The sequence below is a fragment of the Camelus dromedarius genome, chromosome 12 (assembly GCF_036321535.1).
Source record: "Camelus dromedarius isolate mCamDro1 chromosome 12, mCamDro1.pat, whole genome shotgun sequence".
Taxonomy (NCBI): Eukaryota; Metazoa; Chordata; class Mammalia; order Artiodactyla; family Camelidae; genus Camelus; species Camelus dromedarius.
Window position 1 is genome coordinate 56,192,971 of NC_087447.1, and position 19,021 is coordinate 56,211,991.

Below are 19,021 nucleotides of genomic sequence, written 5' to 3' on the forward strand. Positions count from 1 at the left end.
CACGTCATTAATTTTAAGATACACAATATATTTAAATTAAGTATTAAATCTATTTTAGAAACATTGAAAGAAAAAAAGGGTCTAAAAAAATCAAGGAAATAAAACTATTACACTAGTTTATCACAGGAAAAATTTTTTGTTATGTCAATCCAATAAAAATAAAAAAAGATTTTGAGATATTTATTAGCATAATTCAATATTCTTGATCCCAACTTGCTCTGTCATCTCCTTGTCACAACAGTGTCTTGCTTTAGGAAAATCCAGTAGGTGAAAGGCTCAATTTACCCACATGATAACTATGTTCATTGAAATTATAAATGGTCCTTTCAATTATGAACAAAACTCATCCTGAAGAATTTTAACAGGGGCTCTTAATATATTTTAGAAAATAATTTGATTTTCAATTCAATTTATTTTTAACTTTTCACAAAAACACGAATGACTAAATGAATATAATAACTTTTCATAAAAACACGAATGACTGAATGTAACTGAGGATTATCTATTTACAGTGTATTTCAGATTCTTTATAATAAAAAGTTCCACAAAATTAAATTTAAATTCAATTTACCTGAACATCTATTGGTTGCTGTGGGGTAGAATTTCATAAAAGAAAACATCTGACTTTGGTTTTCAATGACAGACAACAATTAATTCTGAACGTTAAATATGTTTAAGGTTTAGTGCTCTAAAGATAAAAACCCTACTAGCTGATGGGAAATTTCTAGTGCTTAAGCAAAGTCTAGATTTGGAAGGCTTCCTGTTCAAAACTTTGCTTTGAATAATTAAATCCTAAGTGATTAAATAAGCAGAACACATAGTTAATCTAAAATCTATTATCCATAATTTAAGATATTTATTTCATTCCATTTTAGCAGAGAGAGAAAACACTTATTTACAACCATTTGTATGATGCTATATGCAGATTTAAATCATCCTGAGACAGTCATATTTTCTTGCCACCCTATTAAAAACCAATTAATCTTTATTGCTGGGCACATGGCAGATGCTGTGCTCAGGGCTTCAAGGACATTATTTCATTTCTTATTTAAATTATAAAACAAAGTACATGGATGTTGTAAAAATGTCAACTATATAGAAAAACACAAAATAAAAAACTCCCTCCTTCTTGTCTCTCACTGCTGTCCTTCCCTGCAGCCCTGCCTGCAGGTACATAGAGGGTGGATGCTGGACTTCTGCAGACATTTCTCAATTCATCTGAGTATATACATACACACATACCCACACACATGAGATCATAATTATGTATTATGCTAACGCTTTTTCCTTTAACAGTGTAACTTGGATCTTTTCCTACCTTCTCTCAAACAATAAGTATCATGTTTCTTAATACTCTTAATCACATTCCACTGTTCAGACTGTAATTTATTTAACAATTTCCATATAGGTAGACATTTGGGCCCGTCCAGCCATTGCTGTCAGACAGGGATTTGGTGCACGGGAGCACGTTCACGGCAGGTCAGTAGAGCACTGTGACACGAGTCTCAGTCAAAGCTTTGCACAGACATCACACAGCCATTAGTATTTTTCAGAGAAAATAATCTAGCCAGGATCACCGAGTTGGACCTCTTGGTTTCTTCTGAGCCATGCTCCACACTGTCACTTGCTAAACACCATGCATCACCCCTAAGAATCACTAAATTTCCCATCTGTTCCCAGGACTCCTGCCTTTACCACTTGGATGACTTCACAGCCATGACAAAAACCTGAAATCCCACCTTTAACTGTCCCCCCTAAACACCTAATTAAGTGCCAGTCCTCAACCCCCTATGACTACTTGGCTACTTCACTGTACTTATCACCTCAAATTACAGTCATTTGTGCCGTTGCCCATCTTCCGCATTACACTGAGCTCACTGAGGCTTTCCCTGTTCCTAACCCAGTGTTTGGTATGCAGGAGGCATTTAATAATAGGTGATCATGGGATGGAGGGTATAGCTCAGGGGCAGAGTGTGTGCTTAGCATGCACAAGGTCCTGGGTTCAATCCCCAGTACCTCCATTAAGTAAATAAATAGACCTACTTATCTCATCTCTCAAAAAAAAATAGGTGATCATAAACATTTTCTGAATGAATGGATGAATAATGAATGAGGAAGTGAGCAGAATCATGAAATGAGTTCTGTTTGAAAATGCCTGCAGGTACTGAAATTGCCTGTTTTCAATATTATGGTTCTTTTAATGAAGAAAGACAAGATGTTTCTCCCTAGGACTTCTTTTTTCAAGGCTAATTATTCTGTCTAATGTCAAGGCTTTATTCCTGTCTAATCACTCCCAAAGCCCACTGTTATTTTCACCATTCTCTCGCAGCCTCTGTGCTCTCCCCACCTCAGCCGTGTCACATGGGAAACAGTTCCCTGATGTGTGACCTGGAGAACATCAGCACTTGGTTGGGCTCCTCCTCACCGTGTTCTCCTTACTCTGTGGCTCATTAGATCCCCCAAATGTTTCCTGCCATGCTTTTGACATGTTTATTCTATATCATATTCTACAGTGTTTACATTCCCCACTATGGATAGGGAGCTATTATATTGCTTATTGTATTGTATTCGTCTTAATTGGAACCCATCTCATTCTCAACTTCTCCACTTGGACAATGATGTTCATCCAAATCCTGTGTTCAAAAGTGTTTATCCCTCTGCTCCTTTTTGAAAAATAAAGCTTTACAAGTAATTTCATCCAAGCAAAAACAATAAGATCTGAGTTTACAAATATAAATGGCGTGTATGTGTGCATGTGTGAGTGTGAGAGAGAGAGAGACAGAGAGGAGAGGGGCTATGTCCACAGGTTTATAGTTAGAAAGGCTCCAGAAATAAATAAGAAAGTATGCATAAAGTGTGAAGTATGTCTTCTTTATATTTTATAAAAGTGCTGAAAATTACATTTTCAACAAGTTAAAACAAAGACCTAACACCATCACATCCATTTATTCTTAATTCCCTCTCCTTTCCCCAAATGTTCCATTCAAATGAGATGTAATAGTGCTCAGTCTTTACATATTCCAAGGGAAAATTCATGTTTACTGAGCACCTGCAATAGACTAGTTTCTGTGGTACAAACTTAAAAATTATATTAGTTCTCCTAACAAAGCTCTGAGGTAGGTATATTATTTTAGAGATGAGGAAACAGGTTCAGAGAAGTTAACTATTTCACCGAAGTCACAGAGCTTCTAGGAAACAGAGCTCACTGGACACGGAGCTAGCATTCAACCCTGGATCTCCGTGAGGCCAGTTTGTTTTCATCACATCATGGGACCTATTATAATGCCACAATTCTTCCTTAGAACCCAAGTCCTCTTCAGTTCTCTATCACTCCCTCTTGACATCTTGCTCTCCTTCCTTTCACCTACTGCATTAATTATGTGCACGCTGGTCCTCTCCTTTATCGGCCTATAAACTCTTGAGAGAGTGTGTATGCCCCACTCATCTCTGCTTCTCTCACCTCAAGGTCTACCATTCCTCCTTCCCTGTACACAGGATGGTATCAGGTGCTTGGCATATAATTTTGAAAAACATAGAACCTGAATGCATTTCCTTCTTGAATGGGACACTGACATGAAAACTAAGGATAATTCTGCAGTGGGGAACTGCATTAAAGAAGCAGCACCTTATTCTGTCTTACTTTGCATGAAATAGGTGGCTGGCAAATGCTTTTTAAATTACAAGTCATCTATCTGTTGTTTCTTCTGACCACTAAAACCAACTTCTAGGTAAATGTTCTAGAGTTTCAAGAAATATTACCTCTGGTTAGTTCTTTTTTTCCCCTCTATAAATGAGAAGCCAGGTTAAAAAAAATCCACATTCCTAGGTATCTAAATCTAGACTGACTAGACACATTCATATTGGGATTGTGTCATTTTCATTCACTTAGACATGGTGGGTGATGACAGTTGAGAGGGTACAAGATTTGGATTATGCAGGGGTCAGAATCCTGGCTCTGCTATTTGTTAGTTGTGCATCATTATGAAAGTTATTAACCTTTCTGGGCTCAATTTCCTCATAAGCAGAATAGGAATAATTGTACCCACTTTGAGATACGCTGGGAAGATTATGAGAGAGAGCTGACGGACCTAAAGGGTTGGCTGTTGGTAATGACACAATTCTTCTTGTTAATGTTCACATGTAATTCAACACCTACTCTTGTTCACTGCTTGCAAAAGTCAAAACCCCTTTCTGTACTGGGCAAAATAGAAACCTGTGTCTGCTCTTAGAGCCCCCTAATACTGCCTTACTCTGCCTGTTATGAACTGATGTCTCCTCCAGGACAAAGAGGAATAAATCACAGATGGCCATACTTTGGGACACTTGGCACCGGGATGGAACTACTCACCTGTTAGGCAATCATTAAATGGCTTCTTGGGGTCCTCTCACCAATCCATAGTGATAGAGGCCAGGAGAATGATGCCCAATTCCAAAGCTGCTGCCTTTTCCAGGAATATCAGTGACCTCGCCCATCAGTATCATCTCAACGCTGTGAGATATTGATGGACACTTGGATGGAGCAAGGGCAAGATGTGAACGTCACACACTACACATGAAGCGGGGGCAGGGCTGGTGTCTCTGCCATACACTTGCTTCTTCTGCAATTTGTCAAGTGTGCACAAGGAGACCCAGGGGCAAATCCACTCCATGACCCACACAGGAAAGGAGGTAGGGGTTATTTAATGCAATCGGTTTAATCTGCATTGATTGAAACTGCCCAACTACTTATGTCTTTAGAGATGGCTCAGATGGCCAGTCTTGTGTCTGAGAGAAGGAAACAATAATCTTGCTGGGTAAGATGACAGCCTGACGTCACAGGCCTGGCCTCCCCCAGGTGAGCTGGGGGGCAGTGTACCCTTCACAGTTATGACCTCATCCAGCTGACTCACGTTGTCAGTCCCCAGAGGAAGCAGTGAGCAGAGCAGAACTGGGAACTCTAGGTGACGAGACCAGCTTTCAGTCTCAATCCAGTCATTTACTACCAATGGTGCCTTGGGATGCTACTGAGCTTCAGTCTGCTCTGGTGTACATTGTGAGATTCCTCTCACACGGTGGTTTGAGAATCAAAATGAGATTTGACGCAAAGCATTTTGTAAATGTAAGAGAGTTGCTTGTGTTGCTATTGTGGTGGCTCCTGTTAGGACACATGCATATCCAGGCTTTAGTCCCACTAATGGGGACAGTAGCATCCTCTTCCTACATGCTCACTACGGACGTGTGTGCAGCTTTAACAACAACTGGTAAATCATTGGGAAGATTCTGCACATCCAAGCAGAACAGGCTGCTCTCCTGCAGAGTTATCCATTTCCACACTCCAGGGGAAGTAGTCTGAAAAGATCACCTGCTGCTCACCCATAAAGTGGTACTTTTTTTTAAAACATTTTTTTTGTGGAAGTGTAGTTGATTTACTACATAAAAAATGGATAAACAACAAGGATCTACTGTATAGCACAGGGAACTGTATTCAATTTTTTGTAATAACATATAATGGAAAAGAATCTGAAAAGAAAAAATATCTGTGTACGTATATGTAAAATTGAATCGCTCTGCTGTATACCTGAAACTAACATTGTAAAGAAGTGATGCTTTTTAACAGACAAACCTGAGAGAGAAGACTGCGGTGGCTTATAAGTTAAGGAAGCCCGAGCTTTGGAGCACCTTCCAGTAGGGCTGGGGCAAAAATCAATAATGTGCAGTCTACTGGTGACACAACATTGTTCACCTGAACATGACCCTTGCTGTCACCAGGGTCCAGAAGGGTGTATGGGGAAAATGCAGGTGGAATAGTTTACATCTATCCTTAGCACAGCATCTTATCACTGTTCTGGGGATGACATACTGGTAAGCAATGGTAAATGCTTCCATTTCTTTGGGGGAAGTACTTTCTTTTATTTATTCAGCAAACGTTATTACACGCTAGGCACAATGCTAATTGCTAGGGATATTGAATCCACTGGACAGACCTTTGACTCCAGGGGCTCACAGGCTGGTGCACAGCATTTAATTTTCTGGTTTCTTGGGGTAAATATAAAAAGAGCACCTACCATTTAAATATCTGCTCCTATATGAGTATCAAGCACTTTCTATATATATATGAAAACATAAGTCAATTTACAATGTTGTATCAGTTGCTGGTGTCATACATGGACATATATATATATTCATTTTTCATATTCTTTTTCACCGTAAGTTACTACAAGATACGGCACTTTCTAAATTGTAACAAGATAGCACTATGGTGGGAAGAGACAATACAGTCAGATATATGTTACAATGGAGAACCTGAGGCAGGTTAAATCTTTGCAAAAGACCATACGGTTGCTGGTAGAGTGAGAGGAGCAACTAGGGTCTGAAAGCCTGGAGTCAGTTGCTGCATCTGAGTCTTGGCTCTGAGTTGATATTGGGAAAATCCCTTACTCTCTCAGAGATGCTGTCTCCTCCTCTGTAAAATGGGGACATCTTCTCTGCTCCTATACAATGTTGTTCTAAACATCTAATACAGTGTACTTCATTTGCATCATTTTAAGCAGTATTGATTTTAAAAAGCAGCATCAATTACTAATAACAGCACTGTTTTTGGAGAGGGTGAACTCGAGACTCATTCAGATATCACAAGTTGGAATGTATGTGTGTAGAAGGGGGAAGACGTTAGCCTTATAATCAATGTAATATGATAAGTAAAAGTGCTTAACACTAGACAATTCCCGACAAATCAATCAGTGCTCCCTCACCACTAGACTCTTCCCCAAACAGGCATGCGCAGGAGGATCGCCAGAGAATACTCGTTATGTCTCAAGCCCAAGAAGCAATACTTTGTGAAAATTCTTTTGTATAATGAATGATACAAAAATAATTCTATTTACTTGGAGCTCAGGAAAGAACTGACAGTTCACATTTCACCACCTCTTCTTTTCTTAGTGGTCCTGAAATTTCAGAGCCAGAAAGGCACAGAAGGGCCCCTGCCAGGTTACACCAGGCTTTAGAGACAGCCTTAGAGCTTTCTGACTCTGGCAGTTTTTCAGGTAGTCGTGCTGGGAGGGCTGCTGTTTTTCCAGACTAGTAGCGAAGATGGGCTTCTCTCCCACATGTGTATGGACATGCCCACCTGCCCTCGAGAGAGCTGACCTCTGGCCACGGGGAGGATCTTCAGTGGATCTCCCCAGGCTGGTTATTCCGCCTAAGCATCTTACTGGCCTTTTACCCCAACTCCTGACTTAACTCATTTCTCAGGTTGCCAACCTGCTTCTGTGTTAAAGTAGTGACATGGAATTTTTCACTGCTAAAGATTCACAGATGTTATGTGGTTTAACTTCTGATCCAAACTACTGTGTGTGTGTGTCTGTGTCTGTGTGTGACACGGGGGTGGGGGGTGGGGGAGACAAAGAGAGAGAGAGAGATACACAGATTAAAAACTAAATTCACCAAAATCCAACTATAACAGAGAATCCCAGACAATAGGGTGAGTCCACTATGTTTTCTGAATCCCACAAGGTAAGAGATCTCCGGCACTGAGCATTAAGAACTGAGTTATGGACACCTTAAGGGCAAGACAACGTCATACTTTCTCTGTATCCCTAACATCTGGAACAGAGTGTGACATAATCAGTCAACAAATGTTAATATAAATGTGCTGAATTGGGCAAGCTAAACAAAGACTTTGGGGAAAAACACTGACCCTTTCATTTGCCAAACCTACTACAAAGTAGATCAGATCTTTTAGAATAATTTTTAATAATAGTCTGATTTAAGATATGTTGTTTCCTTCCCTCTCTCTCTTTCTCTCTCCCCTTTTCTCTCTTTCTCAGTAGAACAGGGATCATTTGTTTTGACTAGAACAATTTTTTTGTGCAGCCTGGCTGGAGACCCTTTAAGGAGGTTTCAGTAAACACTCAGGAATTCTTTAATGTGTGAAATGAAGTAAGTTCTTTAGGCAAACGACAGTCTGAATCCCCAACCAGCTATTTTGTACAATATGCGCATAACTTTGAAAGTTAGATATGTCAAATTTCAGTTTGGCTTTATGCAAGCTTTGTTTTATGGATTCATAAAAGCAGATTTTCTTTGATTATCAGGAATATTGCAAAGTGGAGTCAGCCCAGAAACTTTTTGAATTTGGCAAAGCCTGTGTCTTCAGGCAATTGGGAGTTGCCTGGTGTAATGCTATTTTTTTTAAAGGTTCTGAAATAAGTAGGATCCAACTTTAAATGTTAAGTTCACCGCTGATTCACAATGTGGATTTTGTGCAAATTATTCAACCTGGAGAAGACTTGGTTTTGGTTTTCTCATATATACAATAATAGAAAAACAACATGTGCCTCATCATATTGTTTGAAGATTAAATGCAATAATAGTATTTGTAAATGGCAGAGTTCAGTGCCAGGAATAAACTAGGTGCTCAATAAATGGAAAAGAAAGATTAAGATCTCTTGATGCTTTCTATTCCTCAATCATAAAAAGGAAATATTAATACCCCACTTATGTCACAAGGTTGCTGTGAGGATCAAATGAAGAAACAGATATAAAAATGTTTGATAAACTGAATTGCACCATATAAAGTGATGATAATAACAAATCATATCAATACAGCCTTCTTAAAAAATCCCACTCTGCCTAGAAGATTATTTCCTCAGCACCTGAAATTTGTCTCAAAAGCTGTAGAATCAGATTTCTGTCTTGGCTGTGGAAATAAAGCTAAATAGGGCATCATGGTTAAGAGAGTAAATGTGAAACTCTGAGGGGAAAATGGAAAATTCTGATATCATTAGGGCCTAGCTGCCAATAGCAATTTTCTCTAAAGATTTTGCTGGTAGGTTGGGCAAAAGGCTCAGAGCTGAGATGCACAGGCTGTAGTTTAATTGGTGTGATCTGTAGCTAATGGTGCATCAGAAGAAGGAGCTGTGCTTCCAAATTTAAGGCAAAATGCTTAAGATTACATCCAACCAGATAAGAAAGCCTTCCTTGGCAAATACAAATATTGAATCTTTGCTGGATTTGCCCTGTTCCTTCTTTTGTATTAAAATCATGGAGCTAGAAGCTAAAATAATAATGTTCAAGCTTCCTGTGTTCTACTGCAATAATAATCAGTTAGGTCTTGCCCAGTGAAAAGGGTGATATTCTTGCCTAATTATAGACCTGCGCAGAGAGAGAAGATGAAGCAGTCTGGCTCTAGAGGCAGGCAGGTTGGCCGTCCCCTTGCATGTGACATAAGGGGAACAAATATCTGTCTTGCCTCCATGACATTCCTATCAGATTTACCCTTTAATAGCATCTTGAGAAATTACATATTGTGTTGGAGGATAAGCCACCATCCCTAGATAAACAGAAGCACAATGGGAAGAAAACTAAGAGAAAATAGAGGCTCAGAGAGGCTAGACAATTTGCCCTAGGTCACACAGCAGAGCTGGGACTCGAATCCAGATATTCTAGTTCTGGCCTCGTTCAGTGCTTTTTTCACGACGTTGATTCTACACTCCCCTCTACAAGTGACTGTGCTATTCTGTCTTTCGTTCCTGACATGTACTGTCTGGCCTGGTCACCCTAAGTGACCGTTTAACCACCAATTTCTGATACAGCTACAGACTCATATTTATAATGAATTCTATAAGCTAGGTTGGTAAGATCAAAATGAAAAGGCTTTGTTTGGTCTCTCCAATATGCTTCCCAAATGAAAGGTTCTCAATATGTCGTTAGGGTGATTCTGGGTTTAAGGCTTGAAGTCAGCTGGAAACCATGATTCCTGTTGGTGCAGGTGTTCCAGGCTTGGGGCTGAGGGCCAGGTTCACATTGCTCCAAAGAGCACACACCGGGCACTCATAGGGCTGTGAGGCAGGAGATGCTCAGGAGAGAGAGCAAGCAGCCCTGCCTGTGATACCACAGAATCGGCAACAATTTGGGGCAGAGGTTCCCCGGAGAGGCTGCAGAGAGCAAGGCCATGTTACAGCATGAAAAATAAATAAGGCTGAGGGTGGGAGCACTTCCTAAAGCTAAACTTACATAATAGACTTTGGGTTTTTTTTTTTTTTCTTTCTTAACTTTAAAGTATTTTTTCTTACTTTTTGGTTGTTAAAATGTCCTTTTTATACTTTAGAGGTATAATCACCAAATGTAATGTACAGTGCTTGCTTGGATCCTGATTAGGAAAAAGAAATTTTTATGTCATTACAGGCTGCACATTAGATCATACCAAGAATTATTTTTAATTCTGTGGGGTATGACATAGCATTGTGGTAATATAAGAACATGTTGTCGTTTTTTTCTTTATAGTTCCTGCATATTGTAGAGATGAAAAGAGATACTGTTGGGATTTTTTTTTTTAATATATTGGCAAAGAAAATACTTCAAGTGATAAAAAGCAAATTGGCAAACTTGACCATTATTGAATATGGGTGACAAGTACATGAGCGTTCTTTGTAAAATTCTATTTTTGTATGTTTGAAAATGTTCAAAATAGAAAAAAATTGATTTTTGTAAAAGAGTAAACATCTTAATTTGATACAATTTAAAAGCTGACAGCACTATGTCAAGTCCTCCTCACTAGCACAGTAGGCTGGGATGACAGGACCTGGCCCCTCCTGGCTCTTCCCCCACGTGCCCCCAAGTGTGTCACTCTGAGCCCTGGTTTGTTCACAGTGAAGTAGGTATAGTACACCTAGACCTGGCATCATTTTGAGATTTCACTGAGGTAACAGCCATGAAATGGCTGCTCAAATGCTTCTGTTCAATCAGCAAACATTTCTTGAACATCAACCATGGTGAAGCTCTGTGCTAGACACCAGTGATAAGATGTTAAAATGCGGTCCTTGCACATAAGGACTTCCCATTACTGTGATCTAATGTCTACATTGATTTCCACAGTGATGGCAATTCCAGGACTAGCTCGAGCTTCTTGTCTACAATTCTCAGTAAAGGCAAGAAGGTCCCTGCTGAACTCCCCAGCTCATCTTTTTCTTAACCCTCCTTTTCGGTTTTCTCAGACTCTAGCTTTTGAGATTTTCTCAGTCCCATTCTTTTCTAGCTGCAAAACATCATCCATGCTGTCCCCTCTGCCTGGAACACCTTTCCCATCAGTCTTCACCTAGCTTTCCCTTCTTGTCTTCAACATCATTTCCTCAGACAGCTCCCAGGCCTATGATAGGTCCTTCCAACAAATATGACTGATAATTCTCCTCTGCAGAACTCCACTTGCAGGAAACTAGTTAATCATCTGTAAGGACTTGCTTATTATTGGTGAGGCACATGGTGGATGTTTGATATCTGATGGAGTGGAGTTGCTGGTGTGACTGTTCCCCCTTCGTCCTGATGAAAAAGTGACCTAGCCATTCTGCAAATGGCGAGAATTTGATAAATGTGTTCTATTCCTCCATGGCTCTCCCACTAAAAAGAAGAGGCAAAAGGAAGAATTGCCAAAGATATGGATCGAAAGAACTATTTACCCTTCACTTCTTTCCCATCATAATTATCTATTTCTGAATCCTAAAATAGCTAGATTCTTCTCCAATCCTAAGATTCCCTTTTACTTCGTGAGATGCTATATGTGTTCCTATTTATTATCTTAATATTGCAAGTATTTTATGGCATGCAACCAGAAAAATCACATAATGGGAAATTACCCACAGCCCCCAAACAAACAAACAAGAGCTGAACAGAACTTCGGCTCAATTTATGGTAACAATTTTGTGCTCAGTTTAGCTATTTTTATGGCGTAGAAAAAATTATTTTGCTTATTTCACTGTTTCTTTTCTACAAAACTGTTTCCCTGATTTTTGGCAAAAGATCTATAAGAAAAGTAAAGAACTCCCTGGGTGTACATGAAGTTGAAATTGTCATTTAAGTACAGACAAAGTGTAACCCTATAATGTCCTCTGCACAGTATCACTTGCTAAGAAATTTGAACTCTAAAACAAAGATAATAGGGAACCACTGGGTGTCTTTTAAGGGATATATTGTATTTGTCACTTAGCTAGCAGCATTCTGATGAAGAGGCCGGACAGTGACAATAGAGAGATCAGAAACCTCCTGGAAGTCATTGAGGTGTCTCTTTCAATGGCCCAGTGAGAGATGGCGAGGACAGTGGGAGTGGAGAAGAGGGTACAGACGTCTGGGAGGTGTAAATAAGAGGCTTTGCTGATTAGTTCAATGTGGCAGATAAGAAAGAGAGTGGACGAGTCCAGGGTTCCCTCAGGTTTCCAGCCTGAGCAACTGACTGAGAATAGAAAAGGAGGTGCCATTGAGGAAAGTAAAGAAAAAGAGTCCATGTTGGCACACTGATTTTGAGGGGACGTCATTACAGCCCAGCATTCTCGTGCCAGTGACTAGGAGTACAGGGAGAGACATCTTTAACAAGTGAAGCAATTTATAAACTAGATGCTTTCCTGGGTCTATGGAACTTTTTTTTTTTTTTTAATAGCGGTACTGGGGATTGAACCCAGGACCTCGTGCATGCTAAGCATGCACTCTACCACTGAGCTATACCCTCCCCTCTATGGAACTGTTATAGATGAAGGTTGTTGTGCAGTTCCAGTGTGACAGGGTTGTGTGAAACACATACTAATCTTATCATTTCTATCCTCTAGACACATGGAAAAAATGAGAAAATAATAAACGTAAGTAACCATTAAAAGGGACTTCTATGCACAAATAAATAAAAATATGCTATGGGAAAATCGATCCCTGTAGAACTGAATCAGGCAGATTTATCTTTCTCTTGATTAATAATTTAAGAAGCAATCCCAGGCATGCTGCTTCTGGAGATGTAGGAGTAGCTCTTATAATTAGACTCTAATCTGAACCGTGAGGGTGAGGATCAGAAAGCTGACTCAGCCTGGTGTCAATTCCTTGCAACTTGCACAATGAAAGGCTAAAACTTTGGAAGATGTAGGATGACTGACTGAAGCCCAGTTCTGGGGGTTGCTTCAGCACAGTCACATGACAAGGTCTTTCAGTTAGTACCTGCTGAAAAATTCACTCTTCGTCGCCTTTAGTCTGAGCCTGGAAAATATCCGTGGGACCAGCTTTGGGATGGTGTTTCTGCTTCCAATTCAAGAACCAGAAATCAACGCACTCCAATAAGTCTCCTCTTTATTTAAACTCAGAGCTGGCTTCTATGGATCAATCCAAGAAATTGCGCTTTTAAATATCATCTAGTTATGTTTGTCCTACTGTAGAATGAATTTACAGATCCACAAAAACTCACCAAGCCCACTCTGGCCCACAGAGAACTGCAACAGACCAGCAGGTCTCTAGCTGGCCCCTTCTGGATTCATCAGGACAGAAAATGTGTGAACAGGACATCTTTTACACAGAAGCCAGTTCTGAACAGGAATTTGATGAGCCTTGCCCACCCTGATTAGTTTCTTTTCCATTTTGAGATGTTATCTAACTCCTTCTATTTTTTTTTTACTTTTTAAGTTTTATCTCCTAAAGCTATATAGAACAAATCCTCTCCCCTATGTAACCCTTGAGAGAGAAAGAGAGAAACAGAGAAAGAAAGAAGGAAGGAAGGAAGGAAAGAAAGGAAGAGAAGGAGGAAGGAAAGGAAGAAAACGGAAGAGAATAGGAAGAGAGGAAGAGGGGTATGGGGGCAGGAGGAAGGAAAGCTCTCATTTCCCCTGGTTTCCTTGTCTCTTTAGGTTAAACAACCTCTTCCCCCTCACATCCTTCAGCTGTTCCTCTCAGGGCAGTTCTGGACCCTCCACCAGTCTCTGCTGCCCTCTCTCACAGCAGTCATCACCGGGTTTCTTTTCTCTTCTTTTCTTTTTGTGGTACTATTTGTCTTCATCCTACCCCAGCTCCTGTTGGCTCAGCCCCTTCTTAACTCATTTCTGGCTTCTTCATGGGTGTCTGGCTGGCTCATGACAGCGCATGAGAAATGACTGCCATGTACATGTAACGTGTGCATGAATGGATAAATCCACGTTCTGACTTCCTCAGTATTCCCTGCTTTCTCCCTGCCCTTTTTGCAATGGGTTCTCCCTAGAATGAACATGATAGACCAGGTATAATTTAATACATTTAAATGTCCTAGAGGTGTTTCTTCTTTAAAGGTTCCTTTTTTAACATTCCCCTGTTCTTAATTCATGAATATCTAATCTCCTTAAGTATATTCATTACTATTATTTTCCAGGTTTCCTCTCTTCCCTGCATTATCTTTAGATTTTCCGTAGTCTTTTCAGTTCTGTTTTTGTTTTAAGGATGCCCTGAAATGCCTGGTGATCCCTGTTTGTAAACCCAAATGAAGGAGGCACAGAGATGCTGACTGGAGGCTCTGTGTGCACAGGCAGGGACTGTGGACTAGTGGTCATCACTTCCTAGTGATAAGCTGGGGACTAATTTATTTTGGAGATACCCAAATATCAGGAACCGGAAATCTCTACGTTTAGGCCATTTCCATTTCCTCAGAATGCCGTAACATTGTGTTTTTGTTTTTGTTTTTGTTTTTTCAGGTTAAAGTCCCAGTTGCTGAGTTCTGGAAGGAAAGGAAAGGGAGACCTGAAGCATGGAGATGGGGGTGAAGGCCTCATCATTTACTACATACTTTACCTAATACTTTTGTCCCCTGTGCAGTGTCTTGCCCCAACCCTGATCCATATATGATGCCTCAAATCCAGAGATTCTTTGGCTTAATTTGCTGAGGTGAGCCTGGTTGGCAGGTAGAGGGAGGATCTGGGTCTGCAAAGCTCCTTATAAGACTTCTAAACAATTTTGTTTTCAGTCCTTCCCGACATCCCTGCCTTCAGATACCCAAGGCCTTTAATACCTGAATTTCCCCAGGATTATGTACTTCTCATTGGCCTCATACCCCCTGTAAAGAAAATCAGCCCGGTCTCCCACCTGTGTGGGGGACCCGTTCTTCCCTATGGTGTGCTCGTTCCCTCTGAGTTCCCTTTACAACTCACACTACCACCGCCCTCACACAGAGAACTCTACTCCCAACACTTCTGATCATCAAGTGTGCGGAGGTTCTTTTCACACCGACAAGCAATTCTGGGACACCAGCAGGACACCCAAGAATTCAACTCAATTCTGACACTGTTTGCCTGGAAACAGCATCAGATCCCACAGGTTAAGGGCTCAGTCCCAGAAGACTGCTCTGCTTCCCTTCCCCTCCTACCCAGACGTCAATCACAAGCCTGGTTTATCACATGTGCGTCTGACCAACAGGCTATAGATTGAAGGTTCCAAGAACCCCCTCCTCAGGTTCAATTAATTTGCCAGAGTGGCTCACAGAACTCAAGAGAAGTATTTTCCCTACTTTTCCTCCATTGATTATAAAAAGATACGATAAAAGATACAGTTGAACACCCAGATGGAAGAGATGAGTAGGGAAAGGTATGTGGGAAGGGGTGTGGAGCTTCTGTACCTTCTCTGGATGAGCCACTGGCACAGCACCTCCATGTGTTCACTAACCCAGAAGCTTTCCAAACTCCATCCTTTTGGGATCTTATGGAGGCTTCATCACAAAGGCATGATCAATTCTTAACTCCATTTTCAGGCCTTGTCCTTTCTCAAGAGAAAGGTGGGTGGGGTTGAAAATTCTAAGCTTCTGTCATGGCTTGTTCTTTCTGATGACTAGCCCTCATCCAGGAGCCTACCCAGAGTCACCTCGTTAGAACAGAAGACACTACTTTCACCCAGGAAATTATAAGCGTTTGAGGAGCTCTATGTCAGGAACAGAGGTCAAAGACTAATATTAGAATGAGATGCTCTTAATATTCTTACCACTTAGAAAATTACAAGGATTTTGGGAGCTCTGTGCCAGGAACTGGGGGCCGAGACCAATACATTTTTTTTTTTCTGTTACCTTACACCCCTGTTGGTACTTCAGTTCATTTTTTTTTCCAGCTTTGCTAAGTCATTTTCTGCTCGCCCATCTTCTTTCCGGCTTCCAAAATTTTGTTCATATTTCTTATGTGTGTTGTCAACACTTAATTCTTTCATGATCTCATAGCTTTATACCTTTTAAAATTCCTTAATTGTTACTTTGGTGAAATTTTGGGAGGGAATAGAAATATATACAGGTATTCAAACTGCCACATTTAACAGGAAGCTCAAAATGTATGTTCAACTTTATTAAATTTAATCTTGGTGCTTTCTTGCCATCAATCTATCTTCTCATGATCACATGGACCCCAGTCTGTCATTACATTACACTGTATCTCCAAACAATGCAACATCTGCAAAAAGTACAGAAGACCTCAGAGATAAGCTAGGCTTCATTTATTTTCATAACTTTCATTTAGTTGTTATTAAAGTTTTTCTTTCTTTTCATATTCACATAGAATCATTGCAGGAATCCATCTATCCATACATTAAAAAATGTGCTGGGAATATAAATAAATCCCTGCCTTCAAAGAACTCACTATCCATTAGGGGATACAGGCAAGAAAACAGACAATGCAAATAAGCTTGGTAAGGAATAAACCAGGAGCTGTATCAGTACAGAGGAGAGGTCCTAACCCAGTGTGAGAAGAACAAAGAGGGTGGTGTTTGAGAGGAGGTAACACTCTTAGAGAAGAGTCCTTAAAGGATGAGGAAGCACTGGGTAGGCAAAGAAGACCAGATGTAGGGATGGCAGAAGGCAGATCAAAGCAAAAGGAGCAGCTGTGTCAAGGCAAAGGCTCGTGCCTATTTTGCCTCTAAGGAGGAGAAATTTCTCTCAATCAATAGCAAGTGCGGGACAAAGGGGACTCAGTCTTGATGAGGTAACTTGATGTCAGTGTCTTTCCAGGAGAAAATGAAAAGCAGTCCACTTATAATGAGCACTTTGGCTCTTGAATTACCAAGTAAAACCACGGTATCAGCAACTCTCGGCTGAGTGAGAAACTTGCTCATAGAACCCCTGCCTTAGTAGGGAAGGATAAAAGAGCTTTGGTAAGTATAAAAGCACAGTGTGAGTATACAAGACTATTATTATTACTACCATAATGCCAACCACCACCGCCCCCAGCCCTGAGGCGTCCTCGACAACTTATAAAGTGAAGCATCTTCTCCATGGAATGGAGCAACGGCAACCTCCTGGTTTTAATATCATACGACAGACATGAAAGATGTCAACACTGGGGGGGGGGGGCTGGACAGGACGTCCCTGTACATTTTTGTGCAATTCCATTTACAACTTTTAAAAGCTAAAGAAAGAGGAAGAAGGAGGAGGAGGAGGAGAGGAGAAGCAGCTTTTCCAGGCCAAAGATGGGGAGCATTTTGTCTGCATTTCCATTCAGGGCTGTAAGGAACTGAACTCAGCGTACTGCTGCAGGTCACTAGAAATGGAAAATCCAATTAAGACGGTGACAAGGGCCTGGCAGAAGGGTAGATTAGAGGCCTGGCACAACCCTGGGGCTCAGTGGAAGGAGGCTGAGTGGGGAAGGTGAAGCATCAGCCTCTAAGCATAGAAACTACAGTAACAATTTTAAAATGTACTCTGAAAATAGTTAGCATTTGATCAAAATCCCCTGTGAAACAAGGTGTTTTTCCTCCTGGACATTCTATTTCCTAGCTCTGCTATCTGGCCTGATCACTGGTGGGCAAACATGTCCCCCAGCTTCTCCCAGCTCCTATGCGTCCCTGGTGCTGGAAGGTAGATGGTAAGAAATTCCAAGGCAGTCGGGAAAGCAGTCTCAAAATCACACACAATGAACAATGCCATCATTAACGACTCGGGGTGTAAGGAACCTGTGGAGTGAGAAATTGTTTTTATGCAAAAGAGTACCTGGATATTTGGATAAAACTGAAGAGATGAGGCAGGAATAAGCAATACAAACTCATTCAGCAAGAACTTCAGTCCTCGTTTTCCTGAGATTGTTTGTGTGCTGACCATTTTCTCTCATATTTAAATCCCACACTTCTCCTGCTCTGTTTTATATCAAAAGGGCTGACTCTGTGCAAATCCCACTGCCTAGGTGCCCTTCCTAGGCCACTGATGGGAGACTGGAGGATGGGAAGAAGGGAGAAGCCTGGGCGTTCCTCCCTTCTTTCTGTTTCAGGGAGCATTTCGAGAGTGTCTATTTTTCCTCCATGATTTCTATAGATGTTATTTCAGGTTTCCATTAGCATAGATGTGAAGGTTTCTCAGTGTGATCTTGCTCTGGCTTTCTTTTATCAGAACAGAGAAAAGCTTTCTGACTTCATTTAAACATGTTAGGGGTTTGCTGGAGAATACATTATTTGGCCCCAGTGATCTGAATGTTAAGGGAGGCAGACAAGACTAAGTTAACACAGCCACTCTAAAATCACCAGATAACACACTCAGCAGGTAGCACCAGTGCAAGAAGTGTTTAACTACAATGCTTGCAGTAGACTGAATAACACTCTCCTCCCCAATTATCCACGTACTAACCCACAGAACCTGTGAATGTGACCTTATACGGCAAAAAGGACTCTGAAGGTGTGATTGTGTTAAGGATCTTGAGAATGGGAGATTATCCTGGACTATCTGGGGGGCCCTAAATGTAACCACAAGGGTTAGTGTAAGAGGTAGGCAGGACTGCCAAAGGAAGAAGTAGGAGATGAGACAACAGAAGCAAGAGTTTGAAGTGATGTGAGGAAGGGATCACACGTCAAAGAGCACAGGTGGCTTTTAGAAGCTGGAAAAGGCAAGGGAATGGATTTCCTGGAGAAGCCTCCACAGGGAACCAGCCCTGCCAACACCTAGACTTTAGCTTACTGACACATTTCAGACTTCTGGCCTCCAGAACTGTAAGAGAATAAATCTGTGTTGTCTTAAGCCACTAAATATGTGGCGATTTGTTATAGCAGCAATAGGAAACTAATATAATGCTCTGAAAGTGTACAGATTATTCTTGTTTTAAAAATGCCACATCTTGGCTACCAATAAAAGCCATACATGAATTCTAGCCTGATATAAAAATCCTTAAGAGAAGCAGATAAAACTTCCCCGCCTCAGCTATCACAGTAGATGTCACGATGTGCCTCTCAGATCTCCCCTCAAGACTGAAGAACTTACTCCCCAGCGGAAGGGGGTGAAGAAAGCAGTCACCCTAAGTCTCTCCTCCTTCTGGGGGGCAGC

At 40.9% G+C, this 19,021-nt stretch overlaps 1 protein-coding gene across 22 annotated transcripts in view; it reads right to left on the reverse strand.

Annotated features, from left to right (window-relative positions):
• Positions 1 to 19,021, reverse strand: part of DLG2 (discs large MAGUK scaffold protein 2) — a 1,729,700-nt gene that overhangs the window by 150,166 nt on the left and 1,560,513 nt on the right. The gene's annotated exons all lie outside the window — the stretch shown is intronic.